This window comes from Phoca vitulina, unplaced genomic scaffold, assembly GCF_004348235.1.
Source record: "Phoca vitulina isolate PV1807 unplaced genomic scaffold, GSC_HSeal_1.0 scaffold34, whole genome shotgun sequence".
NCBI lineage: Eukaryota > Metazoa > Chordata > Mammalia > Carnivora > Phocidae > Phoca > Phoca vitulina.
The window spans coordinates 10,742,171-10,761,424 of record NW_022589737.1 but is presented as its reverse complement, the minus strand read 5'-3'; the positions used below and the strand labels follow the sequence as shown (position 1 = coordinate 10,761,424).

The window sequence follows — 19,254 nt, the reverse complement described above, 5'->3', positions numbered from 1 at the left end:
ACAACACAGGGACGCCTGGGTGGCTCAGTCGTTAAGCGTCTGCCTTCGGCTCAGGTCATGATCCCGGGGTCCTGGGATCAAGTCCCACATCGGGCTCCCTGCTCCACGGGAAGCCTGCTTCTCCCTCTCCCACTCCCCCTGCTTGTGTTCTCTCTCTCGCTGTCTCTCTATCTCTGTCAAATAAATAAATAAAATCTTAAAAAATATTCTAAGTAAAAAAAAAAGTCAAAAAAATTACATTATTCCATGTATATGAAATATTCAGAATAGGTAAATCTATACAGAGAAAAAAGTATTAGTGATTGTCAAGGGCTGAGGGAGGAACTTCCTGTTTAACAGATACAGGAATTTCTTTTTGAGATGTTGAAAATATTTTGGAACTTGATAGAGGTAATGTTTGCACAGTATTGCAAATCAGTGCTAAATGTCACTGAATTGTACACTTTAAAATTGTTAATTTTATGTTATGTTAATTTTACCTGAATAAAAATATAATAATTAGTTTAATTAATTTCATTAAGCAAAAATTGTGAGCATTTAGTCTAACATGTTGTCCACCTGACTTAATGAACTAAATCCCATTGTTAAAGTACACTATATTTCCCCTTTCTCCTCTGGAATTTGTCCTGATTATATGACCTAAGAGTCTTTCAACCTCAAAGATTATGAGTGGAAAAGAAATATAACATTAAGACTGTAAATGCCTCTATCTCTCTCTAACAATATTGAGGCCTGTACATGACATTGGTGTTATATAAGTCCTAAAATTAAGGCCCAGTATTAGGTTGTTCCTTGACATCTGGTGAAACCAGCAGGGTCTTGAACGGCTTAAGTACAATTTCTCCTCCACACTCTGCTCATGTGGATAAGGTTCCTTAGCTAAGCAATCCTCCCTGTCAAGGAACCAGGTGCAGTGCCTGCTCATCCCTGCCAATCCACACTTATTTGTACAAGCCAGTAACATCCTCCCATAAGAACCAGATGAAACCCCACTCTCTTGATAATATAAAACTTGTCTCCCACAACCCTCAATTCTGTTCTGAAGAGCAACACCCCTGTGGTCTTGTGTGGCATATGGTGTCTTTCTCCCTGAGTATATGCAACTAATAAACTGCTGACAATCTCATCTTTCCAGTGTCAGGTGACATGTTTTTGGTCAACCCCATAGCCCTAGAGTGAGAATCCCTCCTTTGCTTCATGAATAACAGGTAAGTAAAATAACTGGTATCAAAAACAAGATGGCCCAATCAAAACCAAGGACACCTGGTCAGCTTTAACTAGCTGCTCCTGGATAACTAATTGATGCCATGATATGGTGAAGTCTGCCTAAGGGGAACCACCATTTGCCTGTATGCAGGGGCTTGGGCCCCTGTGACATTTTGTTGTCTTTGTTGGACTTTCCATCTCTTTCCACACTAAAATATTCTCATCCCTAAGAAAAGATTTGTTGTTAATTAAGTATATTGTGGTGTGCTGTGCCCTTGGGTTTGGCCTGTATTTGGCAAGTAGTCTCTGAAGTTCCCACCTATAAAGGTGGTAATAACACAGTATGCTAATCAGTCAGTGCTTGAGTCCCACTTACCAAGGTGGGGCTTGAGCTCTATGGTCACTGTTTCTAGCCTAATGTTATCACTGGCTGCATGGGACAGCTATTTGTAATTGTGCACCCCCAGAATGGGCCCAGGGATGCTCTTTTGTAAAGTTTGTGGAAAGGAAAGAAACCACCACACAGGTTGCCCAACAGGAGTTGTTGTTCAGGCAAGGAGAGCAATCTTTCCCATTTCCCCTGTGGCTGCTTCCCTTGTTCCTATCATTTGCACTTTCCTGACCCCCAAAAGTATTCAGGTGCATATCCATGGGGATCCATCGCCCAAGCATTGGTGGGAAAGAAAAGAAAAGAAAAAGCAAAGCAAAGCAAATCAAAGCAAAGCAAAGACAAGACAAGACAAGACAAGAAGAGGAAAAAGCATTTGGCATCAGCCCCTCCCAAAACATCAGAAGAAATAACATATCTGTTCTTCCAATGCGAAACCCCTAGCCAGTACTCATGGGCTCTACTTAATGTTGCTGCTTACCACCCTGCCACAGGGCTAATCTGTAATTACAAGGCTTGATGATTCCCACCCAGTGGGGTAAAATAACCTTAGTGGTTGTGGAACCTAGCCCTGGAAGCTTGACTGGATGTCCCTGGAGGAGGGGGTGGCTGCCTGAGAGGTGGGCTCCCAAACCTTACCCCCTCCCACAAAAGACTCTAGAGTCTGTACAAATTTTCAAAAAAACAGGCATTTTCATTAGCGCCCCTGAGACTCCTTCATTTTGGAAGCTTTAGAAACCTTTTCTAATTTTTCCTGGAGACTTTGGATTACTCATGATGACAATGAGGCACCCATGGACTTCTAACACAAAAATTTCCCTCCCTCGGTGCTACACTATATTCCATTAGAGTGTGATTGCTGGCCACAAACTGGGCTCTCCTAGAAATAGAGACTCTCGTATACCCTGTGGCCCTCTCTATCCAGCTGCCATCATGCCTTGGGTCATGGAAGCAGCACCCTACAGAATCAGCACAGCTATTAGGGCCTCCTTGCTACAGGATGGAACCAAACCTGGGCCCACTGGCATATCCCACTTACAGAAGGGGATGCCCCCTCTGTCTTTAGTCCCTTGCTAGATGCCATGGTGCTGGAAGAGGTTACCTCTCCCCCAAATCCTTTGGTTATTTAGGGAGAATTTGGGATTAAGTAAGTAAACAATAACTGGAGGTTATATACTTACTGATGGTGCTGTCACTGTCATGCTGGAGCTCAATGGAATGTTGCTGCTTTCCGTCTTTTGACCAGGTGTCCCTGACAAAGTACTGGACCCAACATTTAGTATAAGATACCAAACTTCAAGCAGCCAACTTACCACTGGATTCCCTAGCCGAAAATTGACCCTATCTATACTTTTTTTTTTACAAACTTTTGATCCATTGACAAAGAATAGCCTGTTTTCTGTTAAAGAGCACTGTGAATCTCTTGCATCACAGATACCCAGAATATAAATCAAGGTAATAGATATCTCTACAAATGCTAAGGCTACTATACAAGTCCTTGCCAGGGTATTCCTTATCCCCATTAGAGTTCCAGATATTACTGATAGTGACCAAAGTATTCATTTCATTTCTCAAAAGACACAATGCTGAGTTCTTGAAGAAGTTATTCAATGAAATTTCTACCTTCCTTACAGACTCCAAACAGTTGGCTTAATTGAGACATAGAGGATTCCTCAAAGAATTCTTTAATAAAGTTACAAAATAGCAAATGGCTTTCTTGCTGGATGTCACTAAATGCCACAGGCATTGATTAGTCTCAATTCACATTCACAACTCCTGGGGACAGGCACCCCCTACCCCAATGCCACATTGTTTCCTCAATTACTTTTATTGGCCATTAAAACAAAAACACCTCTAAAGTTCATGTTTTTGACAGTTACCTCTCATGTGGTTGTGGCCTCTCTCTCGGTCTAGTTCCTCCTTCAATTTCTATTGAGACTCTTCTACTCTCTGAAAGTCTCACTAGCCACCAAGGTTTATTTATGTATTTATTTTTTAATTAAGAGATTCCTGGAGATAGAGGAGTCTTTTTTTTTTTTTTTTTGACAGAGATCACAAGTAGGCAGAGCAGCCTCAGGCAAAGGCAGAGGGAGAGGCAGGCCCCCCGCTGAGCAAGTGGTCTGATGTGGGACTTGATCCCAGGACCCTGGGATCATGACCTGAGCTGAGGGCAGACACTTAACCAACTGAGCCACCGAGGTACCCCAGCCACCAAGGTTTAAATTGATATTAAGGCATCAAAGCTCAATTGTAGAGGAAGTCCTGAAATTTACTTTCAATATATGTACTTTCTTGACCTCTGAAACGCAGAAGGCTTTCAGTGGCCTAATCCTGTTTCCTTCCTTATTGTGCTCATACAGATAAGGTCCTCTAGCTAAATAACCTTGCTTTTGAAGGATACCAGAAACAATTTCTGCCTAACCCAGAGCAGTAAGCTCCATTGCCCTGCCAGCCCCCACAATTATTCAAACAAGCTCATCACATCCCCTTACAGGAATTAATGGGGACCCTACATTCTTAATACTACAGAGCCTTCCTCCCACAGCTCCTGATATTCACTCTGTACAGCCTTCTGTGGCCCTGCATGGTATGTGGTGTCTTCCTCCCCCAGGCTGTGAGCATATGTGACTAATAAATAGCTGTCAATCTCAGCTGTCCACTGTCAAGTGTCATGTACTTGGTCATCCCCATAACTATAACTGGGAATTCCTCCCTCATCAATGAGGAGAATTGGAGGTGGTTAAAACTCTTGGGTAAGTAATTTTACCTCTTTGACCTCCAATGTCCTTATATTAATATAATGTTCTTTAACTCAATTTGTGGATTTTATCCAGAAATATGCATCACAATGATCTGCACATTCGTTTAAAGTCAGTAGTGTACTGTCCTAAGACCAATAATTCTAATTTTTTAAAAATTTAAATGTTTTTATTCACATGTATGGTGAATACTGTCTCCTAATAAAAAAACCAATGACATTGTCTTTCAATCTGTCAAACTTACTAAAAAATTCATGTGTTTCTTTTCTATATCATGTGTTGACATAATACAGGATGCAGGATGTAAAAATCAATTTAATAGACATTATTAAATAATGGCTGCATTACGAGGACCAGTTCCAAACTCAAACACAGGACCAATAATTCTAATTTGACGACTCTGGAGTGGGCTGGGACACACATATGCAGAATCTTGGATAAATGGTTAAAATTATAGATGAACATTAAATGTGGGCACATGGATATTTCACGTCCACCAATGGGTTTAACAGAAAATGTGTTTGCACTGATTTCTGGTAACAACTTGCTCTCTGTGAATCTTTAAATACCCAACTCCAAATCTTCCAGCTCCTGGCGAAGAGCTTTCTTTTTTTGAATTTTCTCCAACTGATTTTTTTCTAGCTGTTTTCCAGCTGCTGCTTGTTCTTTCGTTGTTCAATTGCTTTCAGTTTCTTCTTTAGGTTCTTGATTTTTTTGTCAATTTCAGGGTCTCCAGAGGTTGACTGCGAGATAGTATTTCATGGTGTGCTCTGTGGGGCAGGAGTTAAGTGCCAAATCCAGACTCTTCTCATTTCTTGCTTCCTATTTTGCAGCTTTCTTAGCCTCATGCTTCCTTTGATTTTTAAGGGCTGTTTTTGATAATGGCTTATCATTTCCTGCTTGTGGTTTCATATTTTGAGGTGGTTCCTCCTCATGCAGTTTGGAATTGGTGATTGGCTTATTTCTTAAAGCTGGGGGTCTATAAGCTGTTGCAACTTTAGGTTCTTCACTGGGTACATCACTTGGAAATGCTTGGTAAGTTATTGTTTTTACTGGAAATAATCCGTCTAAAAATGGCTGCTAAGAAACCTGCCATAATTCTCCATTTGACGGCACATCATACTTGTGTAAGACAGAGCCCATTATTAACACGTAACCTGGTAGCACACATGGCTGTTGAAATATGCTCACTGTCAGGGCACCAAGCAAAATAGGTAGAATCAGAGGCCACTGGTTTAGAAATAAGTTTGTAGTTTTTAACATCCCACACTTCCATTTGTCCCCTCAGATTTCCAAATCCAGCTGGTACTAATATATGTCCGTGTGGGCTATAGTAGGCTGCATTACGAGGACCAGTTCCAAACTCAAACACAGGACCAATAATTCTAATTTGACGACTCTGGAGTGGGCTGGGACAGCTGTAAGGTTATAAAGTCTCCACCAGTGATTTGGATGGTTGATAATCATTGGCATAGTTCAATGCTCTAAACATATAATGTGTATACGAATTACCTGGCAATCTTCTTTAAGTGTAGATTCTGATTCAGCAGACATGGAGTTGGGTTTACATTTTACATTTCTGACAACCTCCTAGTGGATGCTCCTGATGCTCACCATAACTACAAGGATGTAGATCAGTGATTTTCAGCCTTTGTTGCATTTCAGAATCATTTGGGCAGTGTTGAAAAATTTCAATGCCCAGGACACACCCAAGAATAATTCATCAGAGCCTATGAACATAGTCTCATGTATCAGAATTTTTTAACGTCCCTAGGTAATTTTGATGGCATGGAAAGTTGAGAAGTAATGGTCTAGAACAGGGTTTCTGGATCTTTTTTTTTTTCCATTATTACCCACCTCCATGCAAAAAAAGGAAAATAGGAATTTATTTTCCTAATTACTCCTATGCTTTTCCTCCATGAAATTTTATTACCGCAGATATTTTATGTATCTCTTTGTGTACTGTGGCCATTTGGAAGGACACAATTCACTATAATATCTAAGTTTTATTCCCCCACCCCCAAGTCCCTTTTCCCCTCTTGTGGACAATATTGTCCCTATTGAAAATGCATAAACTAAAATTCTAATTTTTGAAGCCATTTCAACTTTCTGGTACTGTCTTTGATCACAACTGACTAAAGTCCCAAGATACAAGCAAAACAATCTGTATGATATGTATGAAGCTGAGATTTTATTTTCAATATTGCTGCATCTGATGATAAGGGATTCTGGGCTACCCTATGTAATGTATTGTCAACAGGTCATTTTGTATGTGCCTGGCATTGAGAGCTCAATTCTCTGTTAGAAACTCTCTGTTTTTGTTTTGGGGAAGGTTCTTCTCTCATTGCACAATGCTTTGGTGGTGTTATAACTCAAGAATCTCCTGCTCTGCTCAATTAGTGACCATGTGACTCATGCTGGCCAATCAGATATTCTTTCCCTAAAATTTGAACTTTGAGTTCAATGACACAAAGAATGGAAATAGTTAAGTTATGTGACACCCAAAAAAAGACAACCATTGGTTTCTAAATTTCTGATACCTGTAACCCGTATGGTTATTGTCCTTTCTGAGGTAAGTTCTCCAGATTTTCTTTTTGTAATCTCCTCCATATCCTTCCAAAAGTTTACTTTTGACTTGTTAGTGAAAGCATTGTTGGTCACCTACAACCAAATAACCTTAATTGACATCTCTATAAGTAATATATAACTTTATATAATTATGCTCAACCTACATTTTAGTCTTTTGTTTATAGTAAAAGAGGAATGGAGTCCACCCTATCTACCCTGACTCCCATCTCTACTCCACTCTGACTTGCACTCCAGGGCCTTGGAATATATCTTTTATCCACCCCATCTCATATAAAGGCCTGACTCTGTGTATATGAACACTTAGACCAGATATTTGACTGAAAGGTTAAGTGACTCTCACACATAAGAACAAAACAACTCCTGTGCAAGCTGAATCAGACTTTCTAGAATAACTCATCATAGTCAAAATTTGAAGCAGGCAGATTATTTGAATAGTATCTTTCTTCTTCCCTTTCCTCCAGTTCTTTGCTAACTTCTTCTGCTCTCTACCTCCAGCTTCCTCAGCCCTCCCCCTCTAGGAACTCATATGCTAGGCTGGTCTCAATACCCTTCACTGGGAGGGATTTGCAAATCTTGTTTCACTATTCTTCTCTCTGCTCTCTAAGATAGCAGATAGTCAATTTGAGTGATTGGTTCAAGCTTGGACATCAAAAGCCAGTACATACCTTACAACTTTCAGAGGCTCCAAGTGCTGTGTCAGAGTAGTGATTCTAATACTGAGATTCAAACCTGGCTAGTATCATCAATCTCTAGGCAAATCTCAAGTCTCCTTTTCTCCCATGCTGCCATACATACACATGATTATTCATCAGGGATGAAACAGAATTGAGAATAGGAAACAAAAGTATAGGTCAATGACTGCTCAAATAGACCAAATATAGAGCTTTTAGAGGATGCAGTTTACAACCTAGGTAGAAGCAGCCCCTTTTTCTTTCTTATCAATCCATAAATCTAGACTGAGAAGTGCATGGGAAACAGCCATTTTTTTTTCCCTCTCTTTGGACACTAATTTTTTTTAAGACAGACCTGTATCTACTTCTCCAGCCTTTGGCAGTTTAGCACTGAACATTGGGGATCAAGTTGGCCTCTTTCTCTGTGGTACTACTCCCTCTGGCTTTGAAGGAATTCTCTGATCTGTCCACTGTTGGTAAGATCTGAGGTTTGACTTTGGGTGAAAGAGAAATCATAGGCTCTCTAGCCTTTGGCTCTAAGTTCTAAGCTGCCTTTATCTAGTCACAAAGAATTTCCCACAGAGTCAAATAAAGATTGATGAAATTATGATTGGGAATTAGAGCAAAAGCCATAAAAACAAAAAGTGTTATGTTTCCCTTTGCTATTGTTACTTATGCATGCATCTTCCTTTGAAGAGCTTGGGGAAGGACAGACCTGTAAAGCAGGAAGGAATTTGTGTATTCTTGTATCTACTGACCAAACCGGCATCATAATAGCACTCCTATATCATAAAAACTCCTTAAAATTATCAATAGATGATGTTTGGGGGAGGGGATTCCTAATGGAAAACTCATACCCCATGGTCTCACACAGGGACTGAGCTGGTAGATACAGGAGCAGACAGACTCAGAGAAGTCACCTTGAAACCTGAAGTAAGGCAACCCAAAAATAAGTTTTCTAGGGCCACCGAGGTGTAGCTTCTGGGGTTGTATCTTATATTTTCAAGGTAAATAAAACAAAATACAGATAAAATATATTTTCATAGCTCACATTGGCTGGACTTTTAATATACCGTTCAGGGGATTATAATTCTCCTCTAATAAAAAGGTGTCCAAACCCTTACAAGAACATTAATGTCATGAAGACAGCTGGAGAAGACAAGAGGGAATAATCATAAGACAGAACAAGAGACCAGGCAGGGCAGGGGTATGATAAGGATGCAGCTCAGCCTTTGTGGGGGTGGATGCTGGCAAAATGGCAGCCATGGAGATCTGAGCCCTTACTGGGCATGTCTTCTGCCACTGCAGCGAAAGGAAGGCTAACAGGTTTGTGCATTCCACTGCCTCTGCTCTCTGGTCAGCAGTTTAAAATTTACTATCTAGGAGGCAGATAGTAACAAGCAAGAGTCCTGTGTCCCTCTAGAAGTGGCTGCAGGCTTCAAAGAGCATTCCCAAAAGATGGATTTTTCTCCAGAAGCCAAATGTTCTTCATATTAGCTTGGTATCCTAGGTCTAGCATCCTAGGGCACACTAGGTGGGCAGGAGGAAAGATGAGAAGAGAAGGAAATACTGCTAATCTTTGCATTGCCAAAAGTATAGGTGAAGAGGGAAAATCAAGACATGTGGGTGAATTTTGGAAATTTAAACTAGGGAACAAGTTATCTCTCAAACCCTTACTACATTATGAGTGGTAGAACTTTAAAGAAAACAAGCTACTTTCATTATTTACAAAAATAAAACACAATCTAAAGCATCAAAGACCCCCCAAAGATATAATTGTCATTATTTTTAATTCAATGGATTCTTTTATCTTTTCTTATAATTTGAGGAGGGGAAAGAGAAAGTTAGATGTATGCACTTAAGCTAAACTGACCTCTCTCATTCTCAGAAGTTTGCTCACATTTGAGGTCATGAATATGAGAGGGTATTTCACTAGAATTCTGGTTTATGCAAGAAGGGATCTGAAATTAGATATATTTTTGGTTAGAATTGCTTCCTCTTTGTTCTTCAAATGTATCTTATTTGACCCAATAGTACATGTACTGTTTCTATGGGAATGTTTCCCTTCCAGGGCCCACCTTGGGAGATCTGGCTTTGATTTTGATAAGGTATGTTATGCTCCCAAGCAGCAGCCTTGGTGGTCATTACAAGGTGGAGGAACCTCTGCTGTTGTGGGTGAGCTCTCTTAAGTTGCAACTCTCAGGAAAAGAGGGAAAAGTCTGTCTATAGGTATTCCGTCTGGGGTAGCAGGGATGCATGATGTGCTGCAGGTGATGACCCCAGTGGCAGCAAGCATTTAGAGAAAAGGCTGCTCTGCTCAAGGTGACTTAGCCAAGGGCACCTCCATCAAACTCTTCACCAGGGCAATTGTGGAAAAATGTCATCCCTTATCACGCAAGCCTTATATGAGCAGGGAGGGACAGCAGAAAAGGGGTAAAAACAAACCCTAAGATGGGCTCCCTGGGTGGGGCAGGATCTGGGTAAGGGCTATAGAAAGCACTATATGTACCATTTTAATCAGTAGCTAAAGCCAAGTATCTATTTGGTTAAAGGATCTACCGGTTAAAAGATAAAATATTTAGGGGCGCCTGTGTGGCTCCGTCCGTTAAGCATCTGCCTTAGGCCCAGGTCACGATCCCGGGGTCCTGGGATCGAGTCCCACATCTGGCTCCTTGCTCAGCAGGGAGTCTGCTTCTCGACTCCCACTCCCCCTGCTTGTGATCCCTCTCTCTCCCATACACGAATAAATAAATAAAATCTTTTAAAAAAGATAAAATATTTATATGTTATTAATGATAATATTAAATATATATATATATCTGTGTGTGTATGGTTAAAATAATTATATGCATATGTGTATGTGTGTGCACACATACACATATGTACACATGCTACACACAGGTATGTATACGTAGATCTATATCAACACTTCTCAAAATAGAACAAAAGTTTTATTAACAAGTATTATTAGAAAATAAATGGGGGAAGCATGTCTGTGGTGAAAGAAATTTGGAAAATGCAGACCAGCAGGTGTCCATCACAGGAATCCTCAGAGATACTGACATGAACCATGTATCTCAAACATATTTGACCATAGAAATCTTATCCCCAGGGCATCTATTAGGAAAGTTGGTAAGTTGGGAGTGTTAAAATGATTGTTTCTGGGTAAAGGGATTATGTATAATATGCATTTCTTTTTTTTTTTTTTCGTATCTGACTTAATGTATTTTCTACAATGAATATATACTGCTTTTGTAATGAGGAGGAAAAAAAAAAAATCTTTAACAAAATGCAAACCTGTCTTGTCTCAGATCAGGCCTGAGGGGAAGGACTGAGCTTGAAGGCAGGGACAGGAGTTATCCCCTGGGGGGGAAAAAAAAGGGGCAGAGGCTGGGCCTGTGCAGTACCAGAATAGGAGCACAGCTGTAGTAAGGCTGCCTCCTCTCCCCCCACCCCTTCCTCTTTCCTACAGGTTTTTGAATACCTAGTTCATATCTGGGTTTTAGCAATAAGAGCACCAGATGAAGTGAGCATGAAGGATACTGCTCTGAAGTTAGGGTTGGATGGAAAGTGGCTACAGAGGGGCTATAGGCTGAAACTGAGCTGGGTGTGGCCATCAACACTAGACAATAGATATTTATTTCTCTGTGAAGAGAGACACAGCTGTGTCTGAGTTTGAAGGAGTGAGGATGCATCCTTTGGTCAGAGAAGAAGAGGTACAGGGGTCTGGCGAAGGGCCGCTGCAGAGCCTGTGGAATATCAGGTACCCCTCATCTCAGAGTCACTGACCTCACCTTCACATCTAGGCAGGACTAGAGCGCTGATCGTTCCAACATTGGAAGGCCTCCCTAAGCTTACTCATCCTGTTGACTCAAGGGGTCACTGCACAGAAACAGTTGCAGAAGGGTTAAGACTAGCCACTTTTATTTTAAAATTTTATTATGTTTGAACACCTCAGGAAGCTCTCCTGTTCTCTAAATGAAGGACTGTTATGTTGATTGAGATTCTCTCTCCCAATTGCATCTCCCCCAACTGCTGCTTCAGGTTCATGTTGGCTCTGCCACCTTTTCTCCCCCTGATGACCACCTGTCAGCTCAGCTCCCACACTGGAGGCACCTCCTCAGTTGCATTTCCATCCCTTGTATAATGTCAGTCAAAGTGGGTTCCCTGGTTAGGGGATAGTGAGATGTCAAACAGGACCTGACCCAGGACCCCAGGAGAGAAGGTGGGTAGGATGAGAGGAGAAATCAACAGGGTTTGTTTACTTAATTATTCAAGTCTCTGCAGCTTCCCTGGCTGATCTAGGAAGAGCTCCCACAAGCTTCACTGCTAATGTTAGAAGAGGTGAGGGTGGGGAAGGGGGAGGGAAATGAATTAACAAGAGGAAAGGAAGCAATGTTATTTTCAGAGGCTGGTTTTATTAAAGTAAGTTATTGTGTTGCTTCATTATTCCAGGGAGTTTATTCATGCCTCCATGGGATTTCTTGAAATGTTAGAGGTTTGTTTAGACAGCAGATCTGTATTTTAATAGGGCTTTCAAGAATTATTTGCATGAGGCTCTGATAAAGAAGATGGATAAAGGCAAGTGGGAGTGATCTTACAGTAGGTACATCACCTGTTGATTGAAAGGTGCAAATTAATAGCCACATCAGCCTGGAGGGGATGGCCAGCTTGCTGATGTAGTGTCCTGTCCTCTGCCTGGCTTATTCACACTGAAATTCAATAGCGTGAATGAAAGCTGAGGGGTCATTTTTGTCCAGCTCTAGTTCTCCCTCAGTGCTGCCCATGCATCTGGCTTTGATTGCACCATAAACACATGCATACAAACACATAAACACACGTACGTATGCATGTGTATGATTCTCAGAAACTTCACATTGGAGCAGGAAGACAGGAAGAAAGATGATTTGCCAGGCAATTGCCAGGTGATTGCCAGGATTAATGCAATTATAGAAAAGTTGCAATTGCAAAGGTAGTATAGAGAGATTCTGTATACCCTTTACCCAAATTCCTCAACATTACTGTGTTATAATTGCCCAAACTAAGAAATTGAATTAGTACAATATTAACTTCATTCATATTTTGCTCATATTTCCAATAATGTTTTTAACGCTTCCTTACTTTCTGACATTACCTGATAACTTTAGGGTCATCCTGCATTTTTCATGTCCCTTCCTTACAATCGCCATTTCTCCAAGGACCCTTTTCTTTTACTGTAAAATGATATTTAGAAACAAAAATCTGGATGGTGGATATACTCACTGTTACTAGGGTGTCACTGTTCTTAGACCTTCTCAGTGGACAGAGATACAAAATACACATATACATCCTAACCAGGTATTCACAGATATCAATAAGTCATGCTAAAATAGTTCTATAACCTAAAAACCCCCGTGTGACCTATTGCAGTGAATCACTCTGCTCCCTCAATCCCTGGCAACCACTGATCTGTTTTTTTTATTCTTATAGTTCCACCTTCTCCAGAATGACATATAAAGGAAATCATACAATATGTAGCCTTTGTGGTTTGGCTTATTCCATTTAGCAAAATGCAGCTAAGCGTCCTCTGTGTTGTTGCATGAATAAACTATTCCTTTCTTTTTACTGCTAAGTAGTATTCCACATGATGAATGGACTAGAACTGGTTTATCTGCTTATGTTTTGAAGGACATCATGATTGTTTTCCGTTTTTAGCATTTGTGAGTAAAGTTGCTATAGACATTCATATGTAGGTTTTTGTGTGGATGTAGTTTTTCAATGCACTTGGACAAATAGCCAGTATTAAGATTGCTGGTATGTTGATGTGTACATTTAATATTATAAGAAATTGCCAAACTGTATTTCAAAGTGGCTGTAGTATTTTAAACTCCCACTAGTAACAAATGAGGTATTGTCATTTTTTTTTCTTCAAACAATTATAATAGGTCTGTTGTGGTAGCTCATGTCTCTTGTAACAAATTATGTGGAACATCTTTTCTTATGCTTATTTTCTATCTGCATATCTTCTTTGGTGAAGTGTCCATTCAGTTCTTTTATTTATTTTAAAAAATGGAGTTGTTTGCTTATTTTATTGTTGAATTTCAGGTGTTATTTATAAATTCTAAATAAAAGTCTTTGATCAGATATGTGCTTTGCAAAGTAACTTCTCCTGCCGACACAGCGGGTGATTTTCATTCTCTTAACAGACAAATAATTTTCAATTTTGATAAAGTCTAATTTTTAGTTTATTTTATGGACAATGTTTTCGGTATCATTGGATTTGCATTTAAACAATGAAGTCACTTTATTCCTGTTTTTATCATTTCATATATTGTTACTTGAGCACCAAGAATAATGCCAAAAATACCTAGCAAATAATTATTCATACACTGAATGAACATACAAATTAAAAGAGAAATGAATAACCATTCTTGGTGAGAAATTTTTAGACGGAGGAAAAACTTTCTGAGAAGAAATCACTCTGCTGCCCTCACTCCCCACGGACCTCTCCCCCATCAGACTGGGGTTGAAATACAGCTTCTTTACTCTTTCATGCTGAGTGGAACTTATCTGAATGGAGAAAAAATATCATAATAGGAGCCGCCTGAGCTGCCATGGTGTCTTACCAAATGAAGCCCTGAGAATGAGAAAGAAGGCAACAGCTGTTTGCCAGCCTCGCAGAAGAAGGAGCAGGGGCAGGAGGGACCTATTTCACAGTAATTTACAAAACCTAGCTGAAAAGAACCACCACGAGCTGCTTCCTTGAAGAAACAGTAGTCACTAGTAACGACAGTATTTTTTTTTTAAAGATTTTATTTATTTATTTGGCAGAGAGAGAGAGAGAGAGAGCACAAGCAGGGAGAGCAGCAGAGGGTGAGGGGTAAGCAGATTCCTCGCTGAGCAGGGAGCCTGATGCGGGGCTCAATCCCAGGACCCTGAGATCATGACCTGAGCCGAAGGTAGACACTTACCCAAATGAGCCACCCAGGTGCCCCTAATGATATTAGTTTCGTCTGGAACCTTGAAACAATTTGAGTTAAGTAGTAATTGTGATTACAAGATCTGTCAAGGCAAAATAAAGCCATAATATCATATAAAGTTGAAGTTGCTATGGATTTTGGACAATGAGTGCCAGAGAACAGATTATAGGTATTTATGAATTGTTCCTTGAGTGATATTAAAAATATAAGTTCTCCTCAAAGCTTCCCTTTATTATTTATCCATGCAAAAAACATTTTCAAATATTTATAATGTGACTAGTTCACATTGAAACATGAGAGTGATTTTTATTGAGTGCTGTTAAAAATGTATAAATTAACTTTCTTATTTGTTTTCTTTCAGAAAGGAAAGCAATTCATTTGTGTTACGCTTGAAGAAAATCATAAATGGAAACTTGATAAATTGGCTAGAAAATGCAAACTTTTCTGGCAGTTCCTTAGCTCTGTTCTCTCTCAAAAGAGCGACTGTCCTTTCCCTGGAGATATCTGGATTAGTCAGCAGCATCAATCATCATCATTGTCATTATTATTAAATGACTGTTATTACAGAGTTACTGTGTACTGTCTCGGGTGTATGAAAGACATGGTGACAGACCATATAAGGTTTATAATTGTTAATAGAAAAAGAATATACAACAAGGACTCCTGAGCTTGTTCATACACACATAGACACACAGCAACAGACTCCTGCATAGACATAGTGACATTTTGCCAGAAAAAACATTCTCAATGGGCTCAGGACTTTATTATTTTCTTCTTTCTTTTTGGATGTGAAGAGGAGTGCTGGGAGTGTTGCTGATAAGACATTAGGACTGGATGGTATGGAGAAAAGAAGGGAGAAGAAGAATGCTAGGGGATGCTGGGCAGCGTGGAGCATGGCACTCAGCTGGTGGAGATTTTTCTAGGAAAGGCGTGGGAAGATATATTTTTCAGATCTTCTGTTGGCATTTGCTCACCTGCCTTCACTGTTCTTCCTCACCAGGCCTTTCCCATTTTGTTTCCCTCTCTTTCTTCTGTATGATTAGTGTAGACAAGCTCAATGTTTGTTTTCTGTCCCCTAAGAATTCTACTTGTTTTACTACTTCAATGGAGTGCTCTAAACCTAAGAAGATAGGAACAGAATCTTTAGAAGACACAGAGACTTGACCTTACGAAAGAAGGAAGAGCCCTCATTCCCTTCTCTCCTCATCTCCAATTAGAGCTAAGAATGGGCCTATTCTGTGGACTACACCTCCCAAAGGGGATCAAAGGAGGCTCACAGACAGGGTACATTTATCCTGGAAAACATGTGTCACACGTCCATTCAGTCCTCTCACTCTTATCCCTTCTGAAGCTGCTCTGTTCAAGGAAACCCTGAGCAGTAGTAAGAATAGGGTAGGACAACCTAGAGAAGACAGAATAGAAGAAGGTCGTAGAACTCGGGTCAAAGACCACCCACATCCTCACAAAGTCATTTTAGATACAGTTGTAGCAAATAGTTGCCTGCACAGCAACAGAGTCCAACCTAAATGCAGACCCATTCTTTGTTTTTTTGCTTGAGGATCTTCTCTAAAACTTTCTCCTTATGCCTGACCTACATACAACCAGGTGCTGCCCAGAAGCTCAAAGGGTATTATTCAAAACATGTAGGAAAGTCCATGGACCAATGTCAGGATGAACAGTTTGGGTAGTAATCTGTACACTTCTCAGAGGTGGAATTGAACCCTTGAAACTCTGCAGCAACTTTGATAATGTACCCTTTATTAGCCTTTATTCTCTCCTACCTCACTCTCTCTGTTTCCTTACTTCAACTTCCTAGCACCCCAAATAAACCATTATCACACAAATTTTTATCTCAGGTGCTGTTTTTAGGATCACTCAAACTAAGACACCAGGGATATTGGTGTTTCTCTCTCACAAGTTATTCTACCAATAGGGCATAAGCCCACTCTTCAAATACCATCTCTACATTTTTTTTAAAGATTTTTATTTATTTATTTGAGAGAGAGAGAGAGAGTGCAATTGGGGAGGAGGGTCAGAGGGAGAGGGAGAAGCAGACTCCCCACTGAGCAGGGAGCCTGATGCCGGCTCGATCCCAGGAACCTGAGATCATGACTTGAACCAAAGGCAGACGCTTAACCGACTGAGCCATCCAGACTCCCCTACCATCTCTACTTTTATAGTTTATGCCAGTAACCATATTTCTATTGCCATGAAATCCAATCTGTGATTCCTAGTCATCTCATGATGCACTTGAATCATTTCATTTCTTATCAATTAGATTACAAATTACAAATCTCTCGACTCTGTATTGTGTACTCTGCCATAGCACGCATAGAAGTTTTGAGTTCTGCCACTAAATAATTCTATGACCTTGATTGTGTTTATCAACTTCTCTAAGCCTCAGAATCTTTACTAAAATTGGATATTATAAGTAGATTTCAGAATCATTTTGAAGATTAAATAACACTGTATACTCCTGATACCTATATTCTAACCTCTAAATGTTTTTCCCACTAAAAGAAGGCATAGCTCCTTGGAGAAATTGTCAATTCCAGGTGTGAAAATGTACAAGATAATCCTAGGAAGCATTTTTGTCTCATAAAATAAGATGTCATGTGAGAAAGAAACAGCAGTCTACCATTAACAGGGCTCCCATTGGCCTAAAATGAGACCATTTGAGAATCAAAAAGAAAATTAACTGCCACAGATTGAAACAATAAAATATATACAAATTCATGAGTTCATAAAATAATTTTTTAAAAATATTATTTCATGCTAGAGGTAGCTAGTGCACCAACTCATTACTCTGAATGTTGATCAACCAATATAAATAATTATGTATCTTCACTATTTTGCCTTTTTTGAATAAACTGTATTGTAGCATGTCCAAATACTTTATGAGGAAAATTATTCTTTTTTTTTCCAAAAAAAAAGGAGCAAAAGAAAGTGACTGATTTTTAAAAATCAAAATTTTCTCAACCATTAATTAAATAATGGATATACACAGTGATCATCAGTATATGCCAAGATCATTAAGCAGAAATTCAATGGAGGATTTGATAATAAAAAATACCCTATAGAATAGATTGCCTATAATAGAAATTAAACTGACACTACTTAAGCCACTGATCAATCTTGAATTACTAAATGTGGAATAACTAGATTGTACATGACTTACGATATAATGCAATAGGAAGTGTTCAGTGCCAACTATAAAGTATTTTTGTCTTTGAAATAAAACCTAAATCTAACCAAGGTTCTAGATCTAATTACTAGTTTACAAGGCCAGTGTGACAATCACAATGAAGCAATCAGCCAAGTTCATAACATGGGACAATTTATAGGGAAAATACCCTAGTCAATAACTTCAAAAATGTAGAGTGGGATGTTACAAAATAAAAGATATTTAAGTAACATAATAAAACGCAGTGTGGACTGAAGATTCCTTTTCAAACCAACCCACTATAAGAAGATATTATTGAGGCGGAGGTGTTACTAGTTTACAATCACAATGAAACAATTGGCCAAATTCATAACATGGGACAATTTATAGGGAAAATACCCTAGTCAATAACTTCAAAAATGTAGAGTGGGATGTTACAAAACAAAAGATAGTTAAGTAACATAATAAAACGCAGTGTGGACTGAGGATTCCTATTCAAACCAACCCACTATAAGAAGATATTATTGAGGCAGAGGTGGAAAGATGGCAGAGGAGTAGGGGACCCTATTCCAACTGGTCCTCTGAATTGAGCTGGATATCTACCAGACCACTCTGAGCACCCACAAAATCAGCCTGAGATGTAAGAAGATAGATCTGGATCTCTACAAACAGAATATTGCAGGTGGTTGGTTTCAAAGTATGAAGTGGGGAGTCATGATTCCCCAGGCAGATATCAGAAGATAAACAGAAGGGGGAGGGAGCCGTCGGAATCCTGCACTGCTAGAGCACAAAAGCTTCCTGCACTGGGGACGGGGCACAGACTCGCAGACCGGTAGCAATGGGAAAAGGACTTTAGGGTAGCCCCACTGGACTGAAACTCGGAGCGGCAGGGCCGCGCGAGCGAACTGGGGGCGGCTGGCGGTTGTAGAAGCACGAAGCCCAGAGACATTCCCTGACCTGGAGGTGAGCAATGGCAGTGCTGCTGAGGGGCGCACAACCCAGGACGCTGCAGTTTATAGCAGCACAGACAGAAATGGAGACAGTGTGGCCTGGAGAGCTCACTGAAGAACAAACTGCGATCTCTCTGTTAGAGGCAGAGGGTTGGAAATGGTCTCTTCTGCTCTGATTCTTGGAAGAGACTTGGAAAGCCGCCAGAGAAAGCCTCCAGAGAATAAAAGCCCCCAAAAACTGTTGTCACTGAGCCCATCCCCCTGCACAGGGGGCAGGACAACTCTGCCCAAACAGGTTTGCCTGAGCAACAGTGCAACGGGCCCTCCCTCAAAAGACAGGCTGGGAGAACAAGAGGCAGACAACCCTAGGGTCCCTACAAAACAAGTGCATCTTGCTTGGGTTGTGGTCAATAATCTGGACTCTATACATTCCCTCAACCACCCGTCAACAGAATGACTAGGAAGAGGAACCCCCAAAATAGGAAAGACTCAGAGATTGTGACTTCTGCCACAGATTTACAAATGGATACAGATATAACCAATATGTCAGAAATGAACTTCAGGGTAAC

At 40.2% G+C, this 19,254-nt stretch overlaps 1 pseudogene; it reads right to left on the bottom strand.

Moving 5' to 3' along the window:
- Positions 1–4,897: 4,897 nt before the first annotated feature.
- LOC116645801 lies at positions 4,898–5,907 on the bottom strand (annotated as a pseudogene).
- Between the last annotated feature and the right edge of the window lie 13,347 nt (positions 5,908–19,254).